The 23,604-nt window shown below is 46.8% G+C and overlaps 1 long non-coding RNA gene across 1 annotated transcript in view; it reads right to left on the bottom strand.

Annotated features, from left to right (window-relative positions):
* Nucleotides 1-18,546, bottom strand: part of LOC125722927 (uncharacterized) — a 30,550-nt gene extending 12,004 nt beyond the window's left edge. Inside the window, exons 1-2 of the long non-coding RNA XR_007386690.1 lie at nucleotides 18,453-18,546; nucleotides 4,806-4,876 (exon numbers count right to left, since the gene is read on the bottom strand). This is a non-coding gene — a long non-coding RNA (uncharacterized LOC125722927). The remainder of the gene's footprint in view (nucleotides 1-4,805; nucleotides 4,877-18,452) is intronic.
* Between the last annotated feature and the right edge of the window lie 5,058 nt (nucleotides 18,547-23,604).

Raw genomic sequence — 23,604 nt, 5'->3', positions numbered from 1 at the left:
GTATGAAGGGAATTTAAAAACAAATGTCCTATAATTTGAAGTCCCTGATGTAAGTGTGCCTCAGGTGCACAGTGACCCTCATTGCACAACAAAGCCGCTGTCCGCTTGAAAGACGCAGAATGTAGTTAAGCAACATACACAGACTGTGTGGGCTTAACTTGGATCTGCCCCTGATGACTGTCTCCGAGAGGAACAACCGCTCCCCCCCCACCCACTTCTTGAAGGACAAATAAGAATGGTCTCTCTTGGAAAATTTGTCAATAGCTCAAACAGTTAGAGTGCAATTAACACACTCGATGTGGAGGTAGAGTTTGTGGGTGTTTGTTATGATACATCTATGGGCTGCACTGTCATCTCAGTGAGGTCACGTCTTTTGCCTAAATTTAGACCACATGTACTGAGTGCTCGAGACATTCAGGGCCACGGGTGAACCCAGCGGAAAGCTACTACAGTCACTCCTCGTTTAGCAAACGAGTCCCATTCCAGACGCCCTCCTCAGTGCGTGCAAAAAAGTGTGCCGTGTGCAACATACAGCCAATCATGTAAGAGTGGATGGCGACAGGACAGCGGGACAAAGAATTATGATGGTGAAATATGAAGAATTCTGAAGTACAATAACGGTGATGAACAGCACATGGCTGTCAGCAAAGCTGGAAAGGCTGGCAGTGGAAATGCAGACCCACAGTCTATCATTGTCTGAATTTCCGAACGTGCTGTAGGGTTTTCGTAATTAGTCTTTAGTGATATTCATAATCTCTTTTTATTATTTAGTATTAAATAAACTTGCCACTCTTCAAAACTCATTCAATATTCCATTATTCATCATGGGGACACACATACACACACACACACGTTTGTATTCATATCTTTGTGGGGACCTTCCTTTCATTTCTATGGCAAAACTCTAATCCCAGCCCTAACCATAACCATAAGTAACCAAACAAAATGCAAGACGTTTGGCATTTTTAGTTTTTTAATTGCAGATTTATATCCTGTATTTTTATTCTATGTTCTATCCTATTTCTATAAATTGAGTTTCCCCTTGTGGGGACTGAAAAGGTGGTCCCCACAACGTCACATTGGCTGGCTTTTATCACATTGTGGGGACATTTGGGCCTCACAGTGTAATGTACACATAACCCCCACACACACACACACACACCGTGGGTACATATCCAGAGAAGACAACAAAGGTGTTGAGATTTTCGGAGAGCGATATCCATGCTCATCTATAATCACACCATTCAGAGTGGAAAGGGTCCAATTAATGGACTAATGACCATAAAGCTCAATGAGACAGAAATGTCCAGTGAAGTGTGGTCTAAGCACTGGACTATGGGGGACAATGCACTCCACATGGTTTTCAGAGGACACATCTATACATCTCGATGAATAATTGCACTGTGTCCATTTGCCCTCAGTGTCTGTAAGCCAGGGACATCTAATGAACATTCAAATCGCCCTTTAAGTGACCTGAAAAAGTAAGGGGATGCAGGAGTGGCTATCAACTCAAAATGTCGCTACAGCAGAGGTTGCCTATTTTCATAGATATCAACAAGATTTCGCAAACGTAGTGAAAGGGCTGGTGGATATTGCACGTCTGTGATGAAAGGTATTACAGCCAGAAGACTGACTAGTGAATATACCATCCAGCTTTAGCGCAGTCACAGGATTCTCTTGGACAAACCATTTGCTACATCAGGTAATGTACTGCCTCCTTCTCTTTGATTAGTCCAAGCAGCTTGAGATCTGCGAACCTGAAACCAAGCTGACATTTTTAGCAACATTTTGTACATCCCACTCCCTCTGGCATGTGTTGTTATTGCAGGAAATTTCGTCTGAAAATGAATTTTTTATCACCGTCATATTTGCACATGGTCAGTAATTGAGGAGTGGATGTAGGCCAAATTGATTTCACCTATTGAATCAATTTCAATCAGTCTAGATGAAGGGAAGGATGCAAATTAAAGAAGGATTTTCAAGGCCTGAGAGAACCCAGGTAAATAGATTGTGCTTATGAAGGAAAGACTAAAGAGCCTTTGAACAGGTGTGAGAGCAGGAGTCTGGTGCACTGGGCTGAGTGTGTCGGTGAAGCCAGTGCTGCTCACTTTTCAAGCTCATCGGTGTCCTGTGTGCTTCTGAAAAGACCTACCAGACAGGAAGCCTCAGCGGACGCAGCACAGGGCCTGGGGCTGGGGGCTGGGGCTGGGGGCTGGGGGCTAGGGCTGGGGGCTGGGGGCTGGGGCTGGGGGCTGGTGCGGATGGGCACTCCGGTGGGCTGTTGCCTGCACCCTGTTCACTCTGTTCCCCAATAAACTGCAGCAATATTAGGAAGGTGTCTTAAAGGTTTCGAACACACTGTGTATATCCATTCCAAACAAACTGTCCCAAAAGCCAAAATCATTACCAATTTTAGCCTGTTTATAAGGACATACCTTTCTGACTGCATAATGCATGAGGCCTAACTGGGACAGTTATTTTTAATAGGGTGTGGTTAGCGTGTGGCGCGGACTGCATCCCAAGTCAGATGAGCAGGCTGTGTGAGCCATGTTACGAAAACAAGAAAACAAGCAGATGTTGGTTTCCCCTGGGGGGGCGCTCTCCCCCCAGGATGCCACAGCTTGGTTTCCATGGCTACACTCTCGCTATGGAGACGGGGAACATCTGGGACAGGCTCCCGTCCCCACAGTATACGGTAGCAGGTGACGCTGAGTGGCAGCCATCTTTATTTGTGGTTTATTTGTGGTTAACTTGTGGCGGTGAACTCTGCGATCTCGCTGACCAACCTTTAAACTTCAAATAAAACAGCATCCGTAGGGGGTGCACACTCTCGTTCTAAGTCCTGTGTCTGGAGATCTATGCCCCTTGACAGGCCTGACGTGGGGCGAGCCGGACCATCGGGAGGAAGGTCCAGTGCCAGTTTGGACCGGCTCGCCCGTGTCTCTGCCAGGGCCTCCCCACACTTATCTATTTATGCCCACCGTTGTCTTATGGGGTGACATTGCAATACGGCCTTTTCTGTGCCCCCACCCCAGAAGCAGCGAGGGAAAATTGCTCATGGGTCACAGTTACAGAGGACTCGGAAGGTCAGCGGTTCAGCTGCTTTCATGCTATTGCCCCCCCCCCCTTTTCGGTATGTACCTGGGGGGTTATACAAAGAGCCCTTGGTTCCTGAATGCTATTAGAATTAAAATGGCCTCAAATTACGGTCAGTTTTTAAAACCACAGAAATGTAATTACAGCCTCCCCTGGAACCTGCAGTTCTCTCCCCCCCCCAGTGTGTAATTATAGGTTAAAAATTATTTTAAGATTTGACGAGCTTTCGGAACCTGGTAATGGTAGTTCAAGAGTAAACATGGTTGAAAAGTCAAAATAAGCATGGAGGTTTTCCGGAAGTTTTCAAGGAGCACTCTAAGTAATTTACACTGAAAGATTGTAGAAATACGGCCCATTGGGAACTGAGCAATGTTTAATTCAACTTGGACGATGTAAATATGAAGTTTAAAGCCAGTGCACGATCGCAAAGCAGCCTGTCATTTAACATCTCCTAAGACCTTTGAAGCAGGGAGACCTGACACATCAAAATGCAGAAGCCAAAAATCTGTTTTTAGACAGGAGGACATTATTTTCTGCTGCACTGCGGATGGAAATGTGGGTGCTGACTTTGAGAATGGAATCCACTGATATTTCTCATTAGTTATGTGCAGCAGAAGGGGCTTGATCCGCAGAGAAGGAACACGATACAGCGAAGTCTAATTGGGGATTAACACCCCAGCCTGGAGATAAGTGATTAAGTCACCAACATAGCCATACCATAATTCCTCATTAGGAGCAGATTATGTGATTAAAACCATAGGTTGTCCCAAAACAGTCTTGTTTTTGAGAGTTCCTGCTAAGCCAGCCAGCCTGACTAGACCGATTCCAGTTTACAGTAAGTTAAACCCCAACATTTGGGCCATGTATGGGCCAGGAGAGACTAAAGCTGCTTCTGCTAATCTATCTGGACAGCGAAGGTATTGTGACGTCCCCAGTGCCACCATTTTGCTTGAGGCTTGTCATACTGGAGAGATCAGACTCTTAGCGGGCAGGAGGGTGTTCAAATAAGAAGGATTTCTCAGTTAGCTGGGTTACCTTAAGCCCCCGGTCTATCAAAACAACTCAGGTTATTCCTTTAATGCAGCTGGTGTAGACAACACTTCTCATAGAGCGCCATTATGCGAGAGATGCTCATTTTGGGAAGATCATCAGTTAATCTAAATGGCCTGGCCTGGCCTGAGTGGGTGGGGTGGGGGGACTGCTGCTGAGTCACAGCTGAGCCGTTTGAATAATGGGGGGGGGGGCATTTGGCAAAGTAGGAAATCAACAGGGGCAACGTGAGGAACAGCAGAGAAGTCTAGGAAATGGGAGAGAAACCTCATCCTCCTTTGTGAACAGACAAACATAACAGACGACTATGACTGAGTGTCTCCCTCAGGAGAGCCTGAGTGCAAAATGACAGAACAGCTACAAACATAACCGAACTCTGTGTGTGTGTCCTATATATATTACACAACGTGAAAAACCTGTTTTTCCAAAAGGAACTTAATTTTATAAAAAATCTGTGACTGCAATCAAAAAGGTAAAAATGACAAAACTATTTTGGTTGGTTGTCTGGTTATTTGTAGAGCTTAAGGTCATCAGTGGAATTAGGGTTTTCCCCATAGAAGTGAATGGACAGTCCCTAAAAAGATATGATTACACGACTGTGTGTGTGTGTGTGTCTGTTTTTGCTCCTCCTGTTTGCTGGTGTCTGTTTTGTATATCACCTCTGCCACGTCTCAGTTTCCTCCTGTCGGTGCCCTCTGCGATGCAGCCAGAATCCAAGAAAAGGCCGTCTCTATAATGGGCATAAAGAAATGATAAAGTAAGTTACAACCTCTTTTGAACTTCAGAATTATAGCTGTTTCTTGCCGAGGGCTGGTATAAAAGCCCAGGAGGAACAGGCCTATAACATTTAGTAGGATGTATTATTTTCAGTGAGACGTTGTATATTGAGGAATGGCACGGGCAGCCTGCACGCATGAGAGGACAGCAGAAGCGGTCTGAGCACGCTCAGTGATGAAACAGCTGGTAAAACAAGGGTCAGCATGTGACACGTGGGGGGTGAGTGGGTCACCCTGACGGGACCGGGCTCCAAGGGCCCTGGTTTATTTAAGAAGCTGCTAAGATGCTTAGCCCTTTCACTAGGGGCTGGAACAGCTGCACAGCCTGATATCTGGCAGCAGGTGAGGAAGGAGGCCTGTTTGTCCTCCGGTCTGGGTACACGCGGACGCGCGCGTGGGCGTGTGTGTCTCTGGGTTTTTCCCTCCTTGTCAGGACAAACCTCTGACGCTAACCCGAAGACACGCCCCGAAAGACAGACACCCCCACAAAATAACCTATCCTCTTACAGCCTTGTTTTGAACAGTCCATTCATAAGGAGAAAGAAAAATCAAAAGTATTTTTAAAAAAAAGTTCAAAAAGTATTTATTATCAGTTTTTGTCTGTTTCTGTTTTACTGGAGCAACGAATTTGGAATTTTTATAAAATGGGACTCAATAGAAGGTTCATAAACATATGCTGGCAAAGGCCTTCATCATTTTCTGTGTGTGTGTGTGTGTGTGTGTGTGTGTGTGTCCTGTATGTATTACAAAATCAACGTGACAAAAACCTGTTTTTCCAAAAGGAACTCAATTTTATAAAAAATCTGTGACTGCAATCAAGAAAATAAAAATGCCAAAAATATTTTGTTTGGTTGTCTGGTTATTTGTAGGGCTTAAGGTTGTCATCAGTGGGATTAGAAGTGAATGGACAGTCCCCACGAAGATATGAATACAAACTTGCGTGTTGTGTGGGTGTGCGTGTGTTAAAGAAATGAGTCTAAAGGCTGTGTGCTCTCCCATGTGCGAGCAAGAAAAGTCATAAAGACTGTGTTTGCGTGAGGAGCTACGCAGCATCTGCGGCTTCACGCATGGGAGAAATCGCCACGGTGAAATGTGAAGCGCGACACGGAGATCGATGAAGCACGTGACCGTGCTGGCGGGTGCCGGTGAGCCTGACTGCCCTCGGGAAGCCAGGGAAATGCCTGTTTCACGCTGCATGTAGTCAGCTGTCAGAGAGTAGCTCCTGTTAGTTTATATCAGCACAACATGCACATTGCACCCCCTGTGGTTCCATCGCTCCAAGCTACCTGTGGCCGTGAACACAGGCATCCAGAGACGCAGGCTTATAAGTGAGTGTCTATCAGCCTTCTTGGCAAATAAACTATTCATTCACAAACATTCTTTGATGCTGTACAAACATGGATGTTTTCACCCACCAGGGCAAATCCAGGGAGAGCGTAGGGTGGGGCAGGTTTGTGAATGAACTCAATACTCCATCCAGCCCCGGAGTCAGCGATTTCCATGACACTGTGGGCGTGTTTGAACCATCGCTATGACAACAGGTGGTGTGACCTCACCCCCACCTATAGTGGTTCTCTGTTTAGGTAACAGAGCTATCGATGTGTGCAAATCACAGGGTCCAGAGCCTCTGAATTCACTCTCTTCCCATCCGGTCTGGAGGACATCCTTCCCTTCTACGGATCTGTTTTCCGCAAAACATCTACCTCAGCTCTGTCTGTGTCCTTCTCTGTAAATGAATCGCTGGCTTATAGGTACACACTGTTCGATGTGTGCATTACTGATGTGTCCTGATTCATTAATAAATCGGCATAAGAGCAGATTATCATCCATCAGTCAGCCATCTGAGAGAACTGGTCATTAATCCTACATAAACTTAAAAAGCCAGCATTGTATAATTTATATGGTGAAGTATCTGGTGCCGTAATTGGCACTGTCAGCTGTAATTGCAAAAAAAACTTATGAAGAGGAAAGGAGGTTTTTTTCCAGTTTACCCATAAGCATCGCAGTTTAGCCAGAAGCATCACAGTTTAGTGAGAAGCCACATGTTCAGATTGTGCCTTGAAGAAATATCTTCATGATTTGTAAAATATATATTCTTCACATTCAACGTTTGGCCGTGGACGTGTCGAAACCGAGGCCAACTAAACGACTTGATGGCACTCGTCCTTCAAGGTTCTCAGTTTTCACAAATGCGCCTTAAATTATGAGCAGCCCTTTCTCTGCACAATGCTGCATCGCATGCCAGAGTGCAACTGCGGGGTGCAGGGAGCTGCCGCAAATGTGAAGGGTGATAGACTCTGGAAGCTGTGGTGCACGAGAAGCAGCACACACTGTGCAAGGGGCCGTCAGCCACTACACACGTGCCCCCCCCCCCCCCCCCCCCCCAGTATTATCATCAAATTAGGAGCACAGTAGTGCTACATTATTACAGTGTGTTTTCAGCTAAAATACAATGGTAATCCGTTAAGCTTTTTGTATTGTACCATGGTAATAACATGTCTTACATATGCTATACTATGGTAATATAAGCTTATTTTCAATTGCATTTTACATGATGTTTACCATAGTATTGTAATGATGCCGCGCTGAAATTAGACATCATAATTTCATTAAATGTACTATGTCTGAAATGTATCTGTTATGGCTTAGTGAAGAACACACTTTAACAGCTTAATAGCCGAATTGCATCAAACCAATTAACCACGTACTAATGACAGAAGCTGAAGGAAACTTTATCAAAACACATGTCCAAAAAACCTACAATAAAACTATTCACATTTTACGTGGTGTCTTTATTCGAAATAACTAAAATAAAGTGTAGCGTCATAGATTACTGATTTCTGCTGCTTTGATGAAATTCTCAGATTCCTTTGGCAGCTGAAATGATCACAATCTAATGTTTATAATGCAGTTACTTGTCTGTGAGGGAATTATATTGTGTGTCCTGGGTGTGACGTTAAACTGCATCCAGCTCTGCAGGCAGTCCTCCAACTTGCGGGGAACAATTTGGGTGTTCGTGGTGATATTGGCACTCCAGCCTCTGTAAAAACTTCACAAAGCTCTGACAAAGCAGACAGGACTCTTTTCTGCTCTCCGTGGGAGTAGCTCTGCTACAGCCGCCTACAGAATGGCTGCACGCATCATGGAGGGGATGGGACAAAGCCCTCGGGAGCCTTATCTACGGACGAGTTGAAGCCGCCAGAGAGCCATTGGGGTCAAGCCTCTTGGGGATCGGGGCTGGTGTAGTGCTGAGGCGTTGCCCACTGCATGGCGGCACTTGGGTGCCAGTTTGAGGCGACCCGTCCGGGTCGGCACATGGCAAGATGACCGTGTTCCTCTTCTGTCAGAGGAGCTTTGTAAACTCAGTGGTGGCACTCTGAGGTACATAGACCAGGGAATGGCCGGATCTTTGAAGGTGGATACACTTACTTCTGGTCTGGTTGCTCTGATGGCTGCCATACTCAGGGAGTAGCTGTCGCTGTGGCAGATCGGCTCCCCCCGATGGTGTCTGATGTCACTCCTTTCAGAGAGCGTATTATGAGACTCGGGCTAGAGCACTCCTTGGGTGTCTCAGTGTGTGCTCCAACCGCGGTGAGTGATGTCTCAATGAGGAAGACAATTTATTCGCAACTTCACTAGGTGGTTGATGGGTGCCCACAAGGTAACACTAGTCTGGACATGGGTAACTTCAATGCGACCACTGGCACTGACAGACTGGCGCTGAGGATTGTGCTGGTCCCCATGGGTCTGGAGAACATGGTGAAAGTGGCTCCATGTTCCTTGACTTTGCAGAAGGTCAGGGCAGGCAGCTCACCGAGTGGCATCGTTGGACTTGGTACTCCGCTACTGGTTGTGCAGCAAAGGAGAGTGATCACATCCTCCTGGGCAGACGCTGGAGGCTCCTGCAGAACTGCAAGGTCCACAGGAGTGACCAATTTGTGAATTCTGACCACAACTTATTGTTGTTACTCCGAAGATTCAGCTTAGGTCCAGTAAGCTGCCACCTACTAGGAGAATGCGGCTGGACCAGGCCAGGCTCCAAGATCAAGCTGTTTCCAATGAGTTTGCATGCAGTTTGTTGTGAGGAACTTGCATATTTGGGTGCAAATGGCGATTCTAACGTGATATGGGAGATCTTTTCTAACAAGATCCGGAAGGTTGCGGAGGGTTGCGTTGGTGTTGCCAGGGTTTCCAGAAGGAGATCTTTCATCTTGTGGGGCACCTTGGAGTGCGGCTCGTTTCCCTGAGGGTGATCTGGCTCGCATTGCTGAAGACCCGAGTGGCTGGACCAGGCCGAGGGGACGCCCACGTAACACCTGGCAGCGGCAGATAGACGGCCATCTCCAAAGGGTGGGACTGGACTGTATGCCAGCGTGGGGGGGTCGCCAATCGGGATCCCGAGGTGTTTTGTCAAGTGGTTGATGCAGCAACATGTTCCCCAACCTGGCCGACCTGAACCATATAATATGTGATTCTTAGCAATACCATGAGTACTAAATACCATAGCATCATGGGACATAACAGAATACTATGGTATCAGAACAAAGTACAATAGTATAAAATAAAATACTGTTCAAATGCTCTGAATATATACCATATACATGTCATAATACCATAAATGTACCATGCACAAAAGAGAAAAAACACTGAAAGTACAACCCAATACAACCATGCTGATATGGTAATACCACGGTAACATTTTATAAGGGACATTTAGCCCTTATTAGGCCCTTGCAGCCACATATGTACAATTTTACAGTGAGATAGATTGATATTTCAGCAGTGACCTACAAGCGAAATTAACAAAATGTAGTAGAATTTAAGTGAAACGTGCCCTTCTAATGCAGTCGTGAACATGAGTCAACTGCAATCAAATAGACATTCAAATTAATGAAGGGCTTTTAGGATCCAAGAGAGCTGCATCTATTATTCATGTAGCCAGGAAGCATTTAAAGCACTATGAGTGGCAGCATGGCTAGCGGCTGAGGCGCTCGCTATGAGGAGTGCTGCTGATGGCTTTGACGTTCCTCTGGGTCTCTGTTTCACCTTCTGCAGCTCTGTCACCATGCGGTCAGGGTAGTTATCTTAAAGTGGGGGGCAGCCAGTGCATTCTGGGACAGGGTGGGGGGTTTGTGGCTAACTCACAAAAAGAGCTCTTGGTAGTTGCAGAGCCCTCGCTCATTACGGGGCCTGATTTCCCAGCTCTCCCCGCTGGTTACAATGGATGCGAAGGTACAGGACTTACAAAGGGCCCATTATTGCCACCACGCCGTGCTGCTGTGACTTCATAGACAAACTGAGCGGAATTAATCTCTCTTCCACAATTTGTCCTTTGTGGTCCGTGAGTCAGACGGCCAAGCACAAGTGGACCCTGTTCCTGACCCACCCTGACCGCCAGGTCTTTGGTGCCTCCATTCGTTCCTTTCGCCTAAAATGACGGAGTCAAGTGATTCGACTTTGCGGGACTTGTCGTTCGGCGAAACCAGCGCACAGGGGCGCCACGTTCCACTGAGGTTCAGCTACTGACTTTCAGAACTTTGAAAGTCATCCAAACAAAATGATCACCTTTCCAAGTCTCTGCGCACGTTGGCCTTGTTTGGGCTTGTGCAGAAAGCATAAATACATGGATTAATTAGGTTTTAGAGGAAACACGCAATTCAATGACATTAGTGTCACTCTGATGAACTCAGCTGACCTGAAGGATTTACCTGTGCAGCTGTCCAGGTGGTGACTGATATGTGCCAGCGAGTGACGGACACTCAAGCACGTCCTTCAAGCCCAAACATTCATTCTGAACTCCACAGAAAGGCAGATTTTCCCAGATGCTTTATTCCGACTCTTAGCGAGGTAATTCCCAGGCCTGCCCTAATTCTCAGGCAGCAAGAAGACGAGCTGCAGACCCCCCCCAGTGCAACAGGCCCCCTCTTGCCGGTACAGGCTGGAGAGAGCCCACTCAGCTCGGTGGAATCTGGCTAACGCTACTGAGAAGCATGCTTTGCCAGGTTGCCGGGGTGCGGAATGCAAAGGTGGAGACCGAGGGCAGTTATCCTGAAAGCATACTGTGAAGAAGGCCGCCGCTTGTTTTCCAAACCATGGCCGTGTCTGAGAAGGGCTGACGCTACACCACAATGAGGCCTTTCTTAGCGGGACGTGCTCACCACTCTCCAAGGGGGGGGGGGGCGCTTGGCAAGACCCACAGCCTTCGGACTTTTGTGACCTTCTTTGGTCTTTTTGGAGAGGCTTGGCAATGAGAAAACTTACTAACACACACTAAAACACACAAACACATTTATAAAAGGAAATAACAGCATTCCTATATTTTTAAGGAATATACTAGAAAGCTATTTAAAAAAATATTCTTTTTGCATTCGTTTATCCCCAAACACTGACTCGCGGCGTCACGGTGACACAGTGACACGTGTCGGGGTTTTGTGGCCTTTTCTTTACCGGAGCTCAAGTCACGGCTGTTTCTCAGGACCAGGGGAACCTGCATGATCCTCTCCCATGGTGTGTGTGCGTGCGTGTGTGTGTGTGCGTGTGTGTGCGTGTGTGCCTGTGTGTGTGTGTGTCTGTGTGTGTGTGTGCGTGTGTGTGTCTGTGTGTGTGTGTGCGTGTGTGCGTGTGTGCCTGTGTGTGTGTGTGTGTGTGTGTGTGTCTGTGTGTGTGTGTGCGTGTGTGTGTGCGTGTGAGCCTGTGTGTGTGTGTGTGTGTGTGTGTGTGTGTGTGTGCGTGTGTGTGCGTGTGTGCCTGTGTGTGTGTGTGTCTGTGTGCGTGTGTGTGCGTGTGTGTGTGTGTGTGTGTGGTCCAGGTATACATTACACTGTGGGAACCATTTTTTGGATCTCCACAAGGAGAAATTTAATTTTATAAAAATCTGTGAATGCAGTCAAAAAACTAAAAATGCCAAAAGTCATTTTGGTTACTTATGATTAAGGTTAAGGTTAGGGCTGGGTAGGGTTAAGGTTGTCATTGTTGCGATTAGTGTTTTCCCCATAGAAATGAATGGAGAATCTCCACAAAGATATGAGTACAGATATATGTGTGTATGTGTGTGTGTGTGTGTGTATGTGTGTGCACCTGTATTTGTTAGGCGAGATTTGCAGTTATGCACCATTTAAAAGATTTATGATTGGCCAGTCTTCCTTCCATTTTGCTGTGTGTAAGTGCACCTGAGGTCAAGGGGTTACCATGAAGGACAAAAACAAGTCAGCCCCCTGACCCTGCAATGACCCCGCCTTTGTGCCTGAGTCATCAAAAGACCGATGCTAACTGCCACAGAGCAGCAGGCCAACAAGGTATGGTGCCACATCGGCATAATTTCTGACTTGACAGTCAGGATCTGGGACAGCAGTTGTTCAGAGGTGTTAAGGAAAGTAGGCAACACGCCCAGACGTCTAGCTGTGCCTTAGTGCTCCTCTACCTCCCACCTACTTCCACAGTTTGCCGAATGGAGTCTGTGCATTTATTTTACAAATATTTATTTTAAGGAGGTGACTCTTACCCACTCTGCAAAAACCCAAACTTCTCATAAGTTCCACTTCAGGCACTAGTCTGTGGATATTCCAGTGCAGGAGTCCAGCTCAGTTAGGCTCCGCCCACATATTTACCCATGTGTGACGGGAAGGCAGGTCCCCTCCCCCCCCACGAGGTCACATGCAAACGCTGCCCCCGGCGTTTCTGATGGCATGGTAACAATCCTCAGTTGTAACCTTCAGCTATTACCTTCCAGTCCAGCGCTCACGTTCCCCAAGGCGGTTGTACTCTTTCTAGATCAGCCTGCTGGAACATGTGTGCCCTCCCCACAATGACCTGGCATTCCCAGAACAGCCCACTCACATTTTTTGTACCCTCCCCAGGGTGATCCTGCAGCGGGCCCACAGCTCGTAGCCTCAACCGGCACGATCGTTCTATTCCCAGATCAGCCGAACCCCCTGCCCCCCCTCAACCCCAGGGTAGCCGGGATTCTGGCTGGGCAACCTGCTCGTCCTGTGGAATCTGGTCCCACCAGTCAGAGAAGGGGAGCGAGTGGGTCGCGGTTGAAGCAATTGGAAGGTCACACAGCCAGATATCAACACTGTGGCGCACTGGATGACAGTGTAAGGCCCTCGGTGTGTCTTTGCACGTGTCCGTGAGTGTCCCTGCCCTGCCCTCCAGTGCATCCTGGGACTCCTCCCCAGCAGGGACTACAAGTCGTGCTCATAAATAGAAACAATGCTGTCATTGTCAAGGGAGTGCCTGGTCTCGGGTTACAGCGCACTCTACGTGAGGGCTGAGCGAGCCGACCGCTCCCCAACCCCTACGTCTCTGCAAGGGGACACCCCTCTGTACTGCAGCAGGTCTCAGTCGAGATGGACTGAGAAGAGAGCGGACATCTCTGCGCTGACAGCAGCGGCGGCGACTTTAGCGCATCTGGCCAAACGGGTCCCTCGTTGGCACAGGAAGCCTGACACAGGTTCTCACCGTGGACACAGAGCGGTCACCCCACTTGCCTCTTCCGCTCTCAGACACTAGCCATTCATTTGGTTTGTGACAAACGGATTTCTAAAATCAATTCGGGCCCTTTTTCTAAACGGCTTTTCCAGTGCAGGCGAGTGACTAAGAATCTGGCGATTTTCCATCTTGGTTGAGCAGGAACCCTGAAAGCCGTAAACCCCACCGGAAGCCGTTCAGCTTTTGAGGATCAAGAAATCGCATGGTGGAGTAGTTCGCTGACATCCGACCATCAGCCGCCTACTAAATACACACCTGTCAGTGTAGTGACCTTCTGACCTGCCCGCACAGTTCTGAGGCCATTCGTCATGCACAAGGGTCAGTCTGCCCCCTATTGGGACTTCAGGATCATTACAAGCCGCACCAGGCCCGACCAATTAGCAACAACTGGGAAAGCTTTGCAGTGTTCTGCAGTTTGATTGTACTGCTGCGTGGCACATTGCAAGCAAAGCTGAACACTGGCCTCATATCATGGCCTCTTGAGTTCATACTGCAGTCCGACGCATTTCTCTCCCACAGAACCCAAACCCCCCCCCCTCCCCCCCCGAAAAAAAAACCATATAAACAAGGCCCGCCGCCTCACACTCCACTCTGTGGGAAAGGGGGTGCCTTGGAGGAAATGACACGGCTACTGATGTCAGGCCAAAATTTCTCAGCTCGCACACAGAAGAGGAGAGTCCAACATGATGTCATGATAGAGCTCTGTGGTCGGGTTAGGAATCCCAAATGTGCCTCATATGGGTGAAATATCAAATGTCGGTAATGACATGATACGTTACTCTGTGCGTGACAGTTTACATACATCAGAAAGTTCTTGCTATTTTTTATCTTACCATTTGGGTGCTGAAAGAAACTCCCATAGTCTGCCCATAAAGAATTACATTGTATCATTTGTGGAGTGTGAAACTGCTCCAGAACAAACAGCAGAGAAAGGAAATTAATAAAACAAAGGAATATAGAAATAAACAGAAGACAACTGGGGGCCATTATGTGGGAATAAAAATTATGGAAAAAGCTATAAAATGTATACAACTAAAATCTGTTAAACAGACCCATGAGAATATTGAATTATAGCGGTGAAGCATTTAAGGTGCCCTGACTCTGTCAAGGTCAAAGTTTACTGTAACTTAATGTGTACTGTAAACACTCCCCGGCATGTGTAAACGGAATCAGGCCTTCATAAAAAGTGCACACACTCACACAAACACAGCACAAAAAGACTGCAAACTGCACCCCTCCACGGACAAACACGTCTCAATTAACGTAGCTAATCTATAGGGGTGCTAACATAAATGGGTAAGAGGGGAAAAGGCCTGGGACTTGAAGGTCGAAGCGGACAGGCTGAGGGCGGGATTAACATGCTTAGTAGTCCCGCCCCATGGTCAAGCGGATAGGCCGAGGGAGAGATTAGCATGCTTAGTAGTCCCGCCCCAAGGTCAAAGCGGATAGGCCAAGGAAGAGATTAGCATGCGTGGTAGCCACTCCCCTCACACGTGCCCCACTGCTGGTCTCACGCTCTTTGTGACAGGTAGTCATTCTTCTTATTTCTATCTTCACTCCAAATGCCCAAAGTCTACATTCAGCCTGAGGGTAGTAAGCAGAGGATCATGAGCTAGAACAGGCTAATTAGGCCCCAACCTTCAGGTCTGCCCCATAACACTGCTCAGTACAGCAGACTGTACCTCTATTACTACTACAAGATTTATTTGCTAAGATAACAATTTAATCTCAAGTCATTTAGACTGCTTTGAATGTTATACTGCAATCTATTTATACAACTCTATGGTTCAAAAGAACCAATTTGGCCTGTTTGCTATCTATGCTAGTCTGTTCTGGGATTTGAACCAGCAGTTGCTTGGTTCAGTTCTTCAAAGTCCCATGTATGTCAGCTGCCCCCCCCCCCACCAGCATGAGTTTGCTCTGTACACTGAGCATCTGTTTTTATCTAACGTGAGGAGAAAATTTGCAGACGTCCTACTCAAATGTCGTGATGATTGTGAGGAACCTCAGGCATTTTTCTAGCATCTCTGACTAGTAAAAAATACATTTTACTCCTTTTGTTTAAAACAATTTAACACAGTACAAGCCTCATATATATACGCTTTCAGAATAAAAAGAGCACCAGTTTGATCCTTTGCGTGTCACTGGGGCTGCACCCTCAAGGGTCTGCCAACTGTACCCTGGCTGTACGTAACTGTAAATTTTAAGGTACAAAAATAGACTCTGAGAAGCATTTTTGTACCATTGGTGGTACATTAATGTTGTTTGTACCTTGGGGATGTTCCTCAGAGTCCATTTCTGTACCTTAGATTAGACTGAAAGGTACATACAGCTATAGGGTACAGTTGGCAGACCCTTGAGGGTGCAGCCGCAGTGACAAGCAAAGGCACAGACTGGTGCTCTTTTACTGACAGTGGAGAGAGAAATACAAATGAATTGTCATCTCCATCCAGGCCATTAGGGACGGTCTACGTTAACTAAGAGGCTTGAAATGACCTCTGCAGTGATGGGGGGGGGGGGGGGGAGAGAGTCTCAGAGGATCCTTCCACGCTGAAGCTGAAACAAGTGTTTTCTGTCAATACCTGTAGTCAATACGAGTGAGAACATCTGTGATGGCACATCAAGCACACAAACACGCCAAGGAAATCTAGGCCAGGAGTTTTTCATTACAGGTATTACTGCATTCTCTCATTTCTGTGCAAAGTATTACTTGAGGATGAATGATTTAGACATCAGCATGGGTCCTGTGTAGGAATGGCACCTGGATACGCCACGCGTACTATGACGTATTTCATCATTCAGTGTGACAGTGGTTCATTTTAAGCCAAGGGCCATATGAAAGTGCTTGATAAACATATATCGTTGCCACAATGTTCAGCACCCTGTTCCTTAGCATGGTCCTTAGACTCTTTCTGTCCCTGTGTCCTCTAGGCGACTACAGGTCATCACGCCCCATCGGGAGGGAGCCGCCATTGTCTTGGCTGTACGCCAAGGGGCTAACCAACCCTTTTGCTACTTCTCGGTACTCCATTCCTCGGAAATAGGGGGTGGAATTTTGCCCTCCAGCAGTCAGAAGGGGGCCTTGCTTGACAAGTTTTGCTAACCTCTCTATAGACCATTTTTTGCTTCACTGTGTGGCAGTGGGTTAGCCATGGAGGTAGCCAACCTCACCGTGAAGATGATCCACTCCCTAAAACACGGCCTCAGCGGGTTAGCCAGGGAGGTAGCCAACCTCACCGCGAAGATGATCCACTTCCTAAAACACGGCCTCAGCGGGTTAGCCAAGGAGGTAGCCAACCTCACCGCGAAGATGATCCACTCCCTAAAACACGGCCTCAGCGGGTTAGCCAAGGAGGTAGCCAACCTCACCGCGAAGATGATCCACTCCCTAAAACACGGCCTCAGCGGGTTAGCCAAGGAGGTAGCCAACCTCACCGCGAAGATGATCCACTCCCTAAAACACGGCCTCAGCGGGTTAGCCAAGGAGGTAGCCAACCTCACCGCGAAGATGATCAACTCCCTAAAACACGGCCTCAGCAGGTTAGCCAGGGAGGTAGCCAACCTCCCCGCGAAGATGATCCACTCCCTAAAACACGGCCTCAGCGGGTTAGCCAAGGAGGTAGCCAACCTCACCGCGAAGATGATCAACTCCCTAAAACACGGCCTCAGCGGGTTAGCCAAGGAGGTAGCCAACCTCACCGCGAAGATGATCAACTCCTAAAACACGGCCTCAGCAGGTTAGCCAGGGAGGTAGCCAACCTCACCGCGAAGATGATCAACTCCCTAAAACACGGCCTCAGCAGGTTAGCCAGGGAGGTAGCCAACCTCACCACGATGATGATCCACTCCCTAAAAACACTGCTGCAGCTGACCAACAAGTTCAAACCTTAACTTAGCTAAAAACAAACAAGCACATAGCAGAGCTGTCATTTGCAAGAGACCTAGATAAAGTCACCCAGTTTCTGTAACTAAGTATAGTGTTGTTTCCGTCACGTAAGTAAACTGCACTGAGATAACCAGAAGCTCTGTAGCTGAACTTGATAAGGATGGCAGTGGAGAGCTCTGACTGCTGTTAGCGGGACTTCAGGAAGGGCCATACAGTATGGTTAGCATGCACTGCACTTTTCCTATTTGTCCTGTGGCCTTGCACACGTTACCGGCACTAATGATGAGAGTTACCGGCTGGTGTATTCAATGGCAGTCTGGCCTTTTGTCTGAGCCTTGTGGGTTCTGATAAAATGGAGCTGTAATCGCCAAGCCTTTAACACAATGGCAGTTAGCACAAATAAGCTGGCAAGCTAATACAAACAATGAAGAGCAGAAGAATGGACTGAGCAGTGGTGCTTTGTGTTACACTTGGGCAGGCCTGCATGTGCTTTTCCCACCGTGAGATATCTGTGACTTTGCTTTAGTTCTAGGGGGAATTGGGTTTCTGGGACTAACTAGCAGCTGTGGCCACTTTAGCCTCTTCTCTCAGAGGATCAATGACAGCCACTGAGCCAGACCTCATCGTCCCATTTTTAGAATCGTGTCCACGGTAAGCATGGAACACAGCCAGCATAAGGCAAGGCTCGGATATTACATTTTTTCCATGAGGATCTTATTCCATGCACCTGTATCGGACTGGAACAGCCCATTCTCTGCTAAGTACCATCTCACCCAAGGAGATAAGGACAAACTGCACACTGCCAAGAGAGGACGGAAGGGGATGGCCAGGAGCATGCCAGGAGCATGCCAGGCGGCAGGAGAAATCCACATGCTGTTTAATGCTCTCATTTTAGTACCCCATAGTGCCTCTACTGGTCACTCAGAGACGGCTGTCAAATAACATTAACCCCAGATGGCCATATTTTTTATATATTCAGTAAGACTAAGAAAATTCTGTGTGCTGTATGTTTGGAAATAAGGCTGAATCAGAAGATGCATGCCACGTCTTTCAATTTGAGGCCCACTTCCAGGTGCTTTTGTTGTCACTCCTAACATCACTGGGTGTGGGAGGATTTGTCAGGCATTCGCAGGGATCAACTTGCAGCTTCTTACCGTCCATTCAGTCTCGCTCCAGCCACTCTTCTCCCTCCTGGGTGTTGCTGTCCGTGTGTGTCACATGCTCCCATTCTAGAACTGTGTGCTAAAAGGCCTGTATTCATCCTAGATGCATCCCAGAGTGGTGGGATGATTATTACGGAAAGAGTTCGTAATGGGATACTTCCTGGCAAAGCGGGGGGCACCGGTCGATATCACAAGAAAGCTCGCAGATGGAGACAAAGACAGGAGACGCTTTCGTGTAAAGTTTTGCATGTAGCACATCTTCTCAAAATACTTAGGGCTTTTTATTTTTTTTTTAATCAAGAGGAGGTACTGAAATCCTGCTTCCAGCAGCGTAAATCTGATTTACTTCAGAAGCTTTGAATGTAGCCTAATCGTATTAAGCCAGTGTTATAAATTCTTGGCTTGTCCTCAGATGCTTGTGAATTTATCAAGAGCTCCCAAATGTATTTCTTTTCTGTCTGTGAAAAAATTCTTTAAATTAATGCACTTAAATTTTGGGATTTTAATTCTGGAACGCATCAATCATAAACAACTAATTTATTTGGAAAGAGTCCGTTATAATTATTTGCTCGCATCGATGAAGTGATTAGCTAACATTCAAATGTTTTTCTTTAACATGTGAGGTCCGGCTTTGATGGCCTCTCTTCAAAGCCCAGCTCCAAGAAAGGTATTCATGTAGAACTTTTAATACGGGATAAAGGCAAGCCTTCAGCCTCACAGTTTACCTGGCAACTCACAGGCATAACCTCGGCTCATTCTGTGTCTCTAACCGGTACTAACCAGATAAAGGCGGAATCATCAGGACACTAGAACTTTGTTCTCATGACGACAGTGCCCAGACAATCCGTTGCAGACAAATTCCACTGACATGGAACAAAAATTGCAGTCCTGAAAGTAAAAGGGACAGGTGACCAGGCATTCCTGACAATTTCTCTCTATTCAGACAGGAAGTCCCGAACCCTTCCCATTCCCTGTGAAATGCTGATTTTTCTGCCCTGCGATTTACTGTAAGTTGCTCTTCCTGATTCACTGTATTTCTTGCTGCCGCTTCTCAGTAGTGACCCCATCACACCTCTCATTTCTTTCTGTGTCGATGCCTGTCAGCCAATCTGAGTATCTGATGCCTGTCAGCCAATCTGAGCATCTGATGCCTGTCAGCCAATCTGAGTGTCTCATGCCTGTCAGCCAAACTGAGTGTCTCATGCCTGCCAATTGCCACTACGGAAGAAAACCTACATTACTTTGTTAAACAGTGTAATTTATGGAAAGTATCCCATAATCAAACAACATTTATTATGAATCCTAAACCTGTTCCTTTGATGCTCCAAGCCATGGTCATACATTTACTATTACTATTGTTATAACTATTACAAATCTTTTTTTTTCCGCTGAACTGCCGGTCATTTTCGCTTTAAATGGATTCCGAAAACTATGCTTTTCAGGGTCTATAAATACTACTGAAAGGTAAGTAAGAAGAATAGAGGGTGCGTACAGGTGTTTTGCAATTGTAGTTATTTTTTTTATCCAATTCTTTGTCCAAGGCGGCATACAGACGAGGCATGTAATACCTTACACTCATACGGCTGTCAGTGGGCCAAGTTGGCATAAGGTCAGCAGGGCTGAAATGGGGCTGAACAAAAGAAGAAAGAGCTGAATGCAGAACAAAACCCTGCAAGAACCCAAAAGGGGAGCCATTCAAATCAAAGGCACCATTAGGATGCGGTTCCTACAAGAAAAGTGCAAAAATACAAGGACCAGAGACCATAACCATGTGATAAGAGAAGAAGACAGAGTATCTCAGTCATTATGTGAGTGAGCTGAGGTGTTGGGTCATTTCATGATGGTCAAGGGGGACCGTGCTGACCAGCTGAGAATAGGTCGCTCGCTCCACCATCGACAAACCACACATGAGAAACGTTTGCAGGTTGTGGCGAAGGGACCTGATGATGTTGGCTTGTTCAACGAAGGAAGCAGCACAAAACATAGGTTTTCCATTTACTGAGATGGAGGCATACTGGGAGATGTGGGGCAAGTGGGAGGGGCCGCATGGGGAAGCAGCAGGTATGGTGTGGGGGGGGGGGGGGGGGGGGGAGTAGGGCCAGATTCACTCAGGGGCTGCTAATGAGCTCTCCTGGTCATTCCCTTCTCTCTGTTTACCCTCCCCCCCCCCCATTTGTTGCACATTTTTTATTTATTTATGCAAGTTTTTCTGATCTTCCAGCAGCAAATGAGGAAACACGGAGCTCCAGTCTGCAAAGCTTCTAGACACAGTGAAAGCAATCATCCTAGATTTGTTCCCTTGCTTCCATAATCCTTACTGGTTCCCTCCCCAATTTTTGTTTCCCGCTCCCTCGGGAAGATGGATTAAATGAAGCAGACAGGACACCAGCTTTATGTGATGGGGCGCCGTATCCTGAGGCAAAAAACAAAGAACCCCGGAACTGAGCTCAGGTTCAGATCCCCCAAAAGGCTTGTATGCGATACCTGACCAGAATACCTGGCCTGGCTGCACAAATGGCTAATATCTGTGTAATGCTGCTAAAGGTCGGAGTGGTGGACATGCGGACGTATGAATTTCAGGGCTCAGTATTTAAGCTGTGTGGCCATTGGAAGTTAGAGAAGAATAGGAAATGCATTCCCTTTCGGGGCGGTCCACTGTGTGTGGAATTGCAAACATATAGCTTGCATTGATTTTTCAACAAAAGGCTAATGCTGGAGGCGCTGTCATCAGTGTGGACAAATTAGATCTGATCCCAGAACATTGTAGCCGAAAGGCAGGACAGACGGAAGACAATGAATGCCTCTGTCAATACACAATGCACTGCTCTTTTGCTCGCTTAAACAATGCATTATTAAACAAAGACCCGATTGCCATCACCTTCTGGAGAATGTTATTGTTCTTCCTATTCATCGATAGTGCCAATTGGCCTAATTGGAGCTCCTTGATGTTAGTCAGCATCTATGATATTGAGTCAGCTTGCTTTGACCCAGACGAGTTCCTAGCTGTACTCTACCACAACACTGGGTGTCATGGTCCCATATTTACACGCCACTGAATGCAAACACTGATCAGCTGTGGCTTATTTGGACCCAAAGGAATCTCCTTGCTTGAACGGTATGTGCTGCATGGGCTGAGATAACCCACAGCTACATGGCTTAAGAGGCCCTTTTAAGCGGGGACTGAATACTATCATGAGCGATGGATACTGGGGGGGGTGGGCCAGGTGGCACGAGCAGCCGTTTGCAGGCGACCCCAAGCCATTGCTGCTAACTGACTGTTTAAACAGGAACAGATATACCTTCCGGCATATTGGCACACCAAAAAGTTTTTTTTTACATTGTATTTAATACAAATGTAACAACCAAACACGGAGACATAAATAATTACATTTAACAGCTAAGCACTAAAATAAAACGGGTTGTTGACGGCTGGGCATGTGTAGTATTGCTTATGGTTCGATGAGAGTAGCTGTTTTGCCGATGATGGAAACATCTAACATGATCATATTGCTGGTTCTCAGACAATGTCAGTGGTAGGATTTGTTTTTGTGATCTTCAGAGAGCAAAGGCAAGACAACATCTCGGGGAAAGACCAAGGGTATTTCCTTACCAGAACAAGGTGACCTTCTGCTTCGCCCTGTGTGACTCTTTAATGACGGTCATGTGGAGCTCCATACTTAACTTTAATGTTCTATGTCCCTCTTTGACAGGGGTGACCAATCTTATCCGCAAAGGGCCGCTGTGTGTGCAGGTTTTCGCTGCAACTCCCTGATTAGGTCATTAATTAGAGGACTGATTGGCAGAAGAGTCCTCACAGCCTGGGTTTGAACAGCTGACCTTAGGTTACCCCAAAGACCTGCACACACACCGGCCCTAAGCGGATAAGATTGGCACCCCTATTCTATGATGTTCTTCCATCCATTTATCTACCTTCCATAACTGCTTATCCAGTACAGGGTCCTGTCCCAGGAGCACAGGGCACGAGGCAGGGGACACCCTGGTTGGCACGTCAGCTACGATGCTATTCTTGTTGCTAAATCTTTGTTAATCACTTTAAGGGTAACTCTGTTGACTCAGGCACAGGTATGCGGTGGGGACAGCACATGTGTACTTGTAGGGATTACAGTCGGGGGGCGAGAGGACAGTGTTCCACCCAGCAGAGTGCTCATGCTATTAACATCTCTCCCAGACATCATAAATCAATCCCCGACGACATGAGGACTTGACCTTTCTTTTAATAACAACTGTTAATCACCATCTAAAGTGTTGTCACACAATACAAAGTCCCTGCCAGCAGCCTGTCCTGTTCATTCTCCTGCCACTTCTGTCAACGTTGACAATTAAAAGAACAAAGACAGGCTGTGACATCCATAGGTCGATAAACAAGCAGACGTCAAGCCGAATTACTAGGGCATTATAAATAGTTAAAAAGCATTAGCTGCTATAAGGGTAACATACTGTAAATCTAGCATACATTTAATTTCTGTTTCATTTTCTGCCTGTTGATTGTGTTTCATGTTGACATTTAATTATGGTTCTGCCTGATCCTGTTTTGAGATTGTCTGAGATACGCTGTCAAAGTTGTTTTTAAAACTTTGCTAACTATGTTAGTGCAGGTAAGTTGGGAGTAGGACCATAGGTTAGGGTTAGGGTGGAAATTGAGATAATATCAGTGGTATCACATAATATGCCTGGTTTACAAAAAACACACATGGTTAATATATGTTATTACATAATTTAAAGCTTTTTTTACAGTGTTTATTTGGAGAACCCTAACCCTTCGTTAAAATGTTTTATTACCATGAAGACATTCAGTACGGAGAAGATCTTCTAGTTGCTATTTTATATATGCTAGGATGGTTGTGAGAGCGACAGGGGGGGCCGGGGGGGGCAGGGGGCGGGCAGGGGCGGGCAGGGGTATCACAGTGGACCCTGAGCTGAGGTCATTCTCTCACAATGAACGGCCCGACACTCGTGGCAGAATCTCGCAGATTGCGCACAATTTTAGGAAGTCCCGCAAATTTAGTGGACATAAGGTGGGAATTAACACACTTAAACTTCTGTTTCAGTGGAGATGAATAACAGTAAACATTGGACTTGCTAAATTGCCCGTAGGAGTGCATGTGACAGTGAATGGTGTGTG

Source organism: Brienomyrus brachyistius, unplaced genomic scaffold (assembly GCF_023856365.1).
Source record: "Brienomyrus brachyistius isolate T26 unplaced genomic scaffold, BBRACH_0.4 scaffold44, whole genome shotgun sequence".
NCBI classification, from domain to species: domain Eukaryota; kingdom Metazoa; phylum Chordata; class Actinopteri; order Osteoglossiformes; family Mormyridae; genus Brienomyrus; species Brienomyrus brachyistius.
The sequence above is the reverse complement of the archived record's forward strand: the minus strand, read 5'-3'. Positions and strand labels throughout refer to the sequence as shown.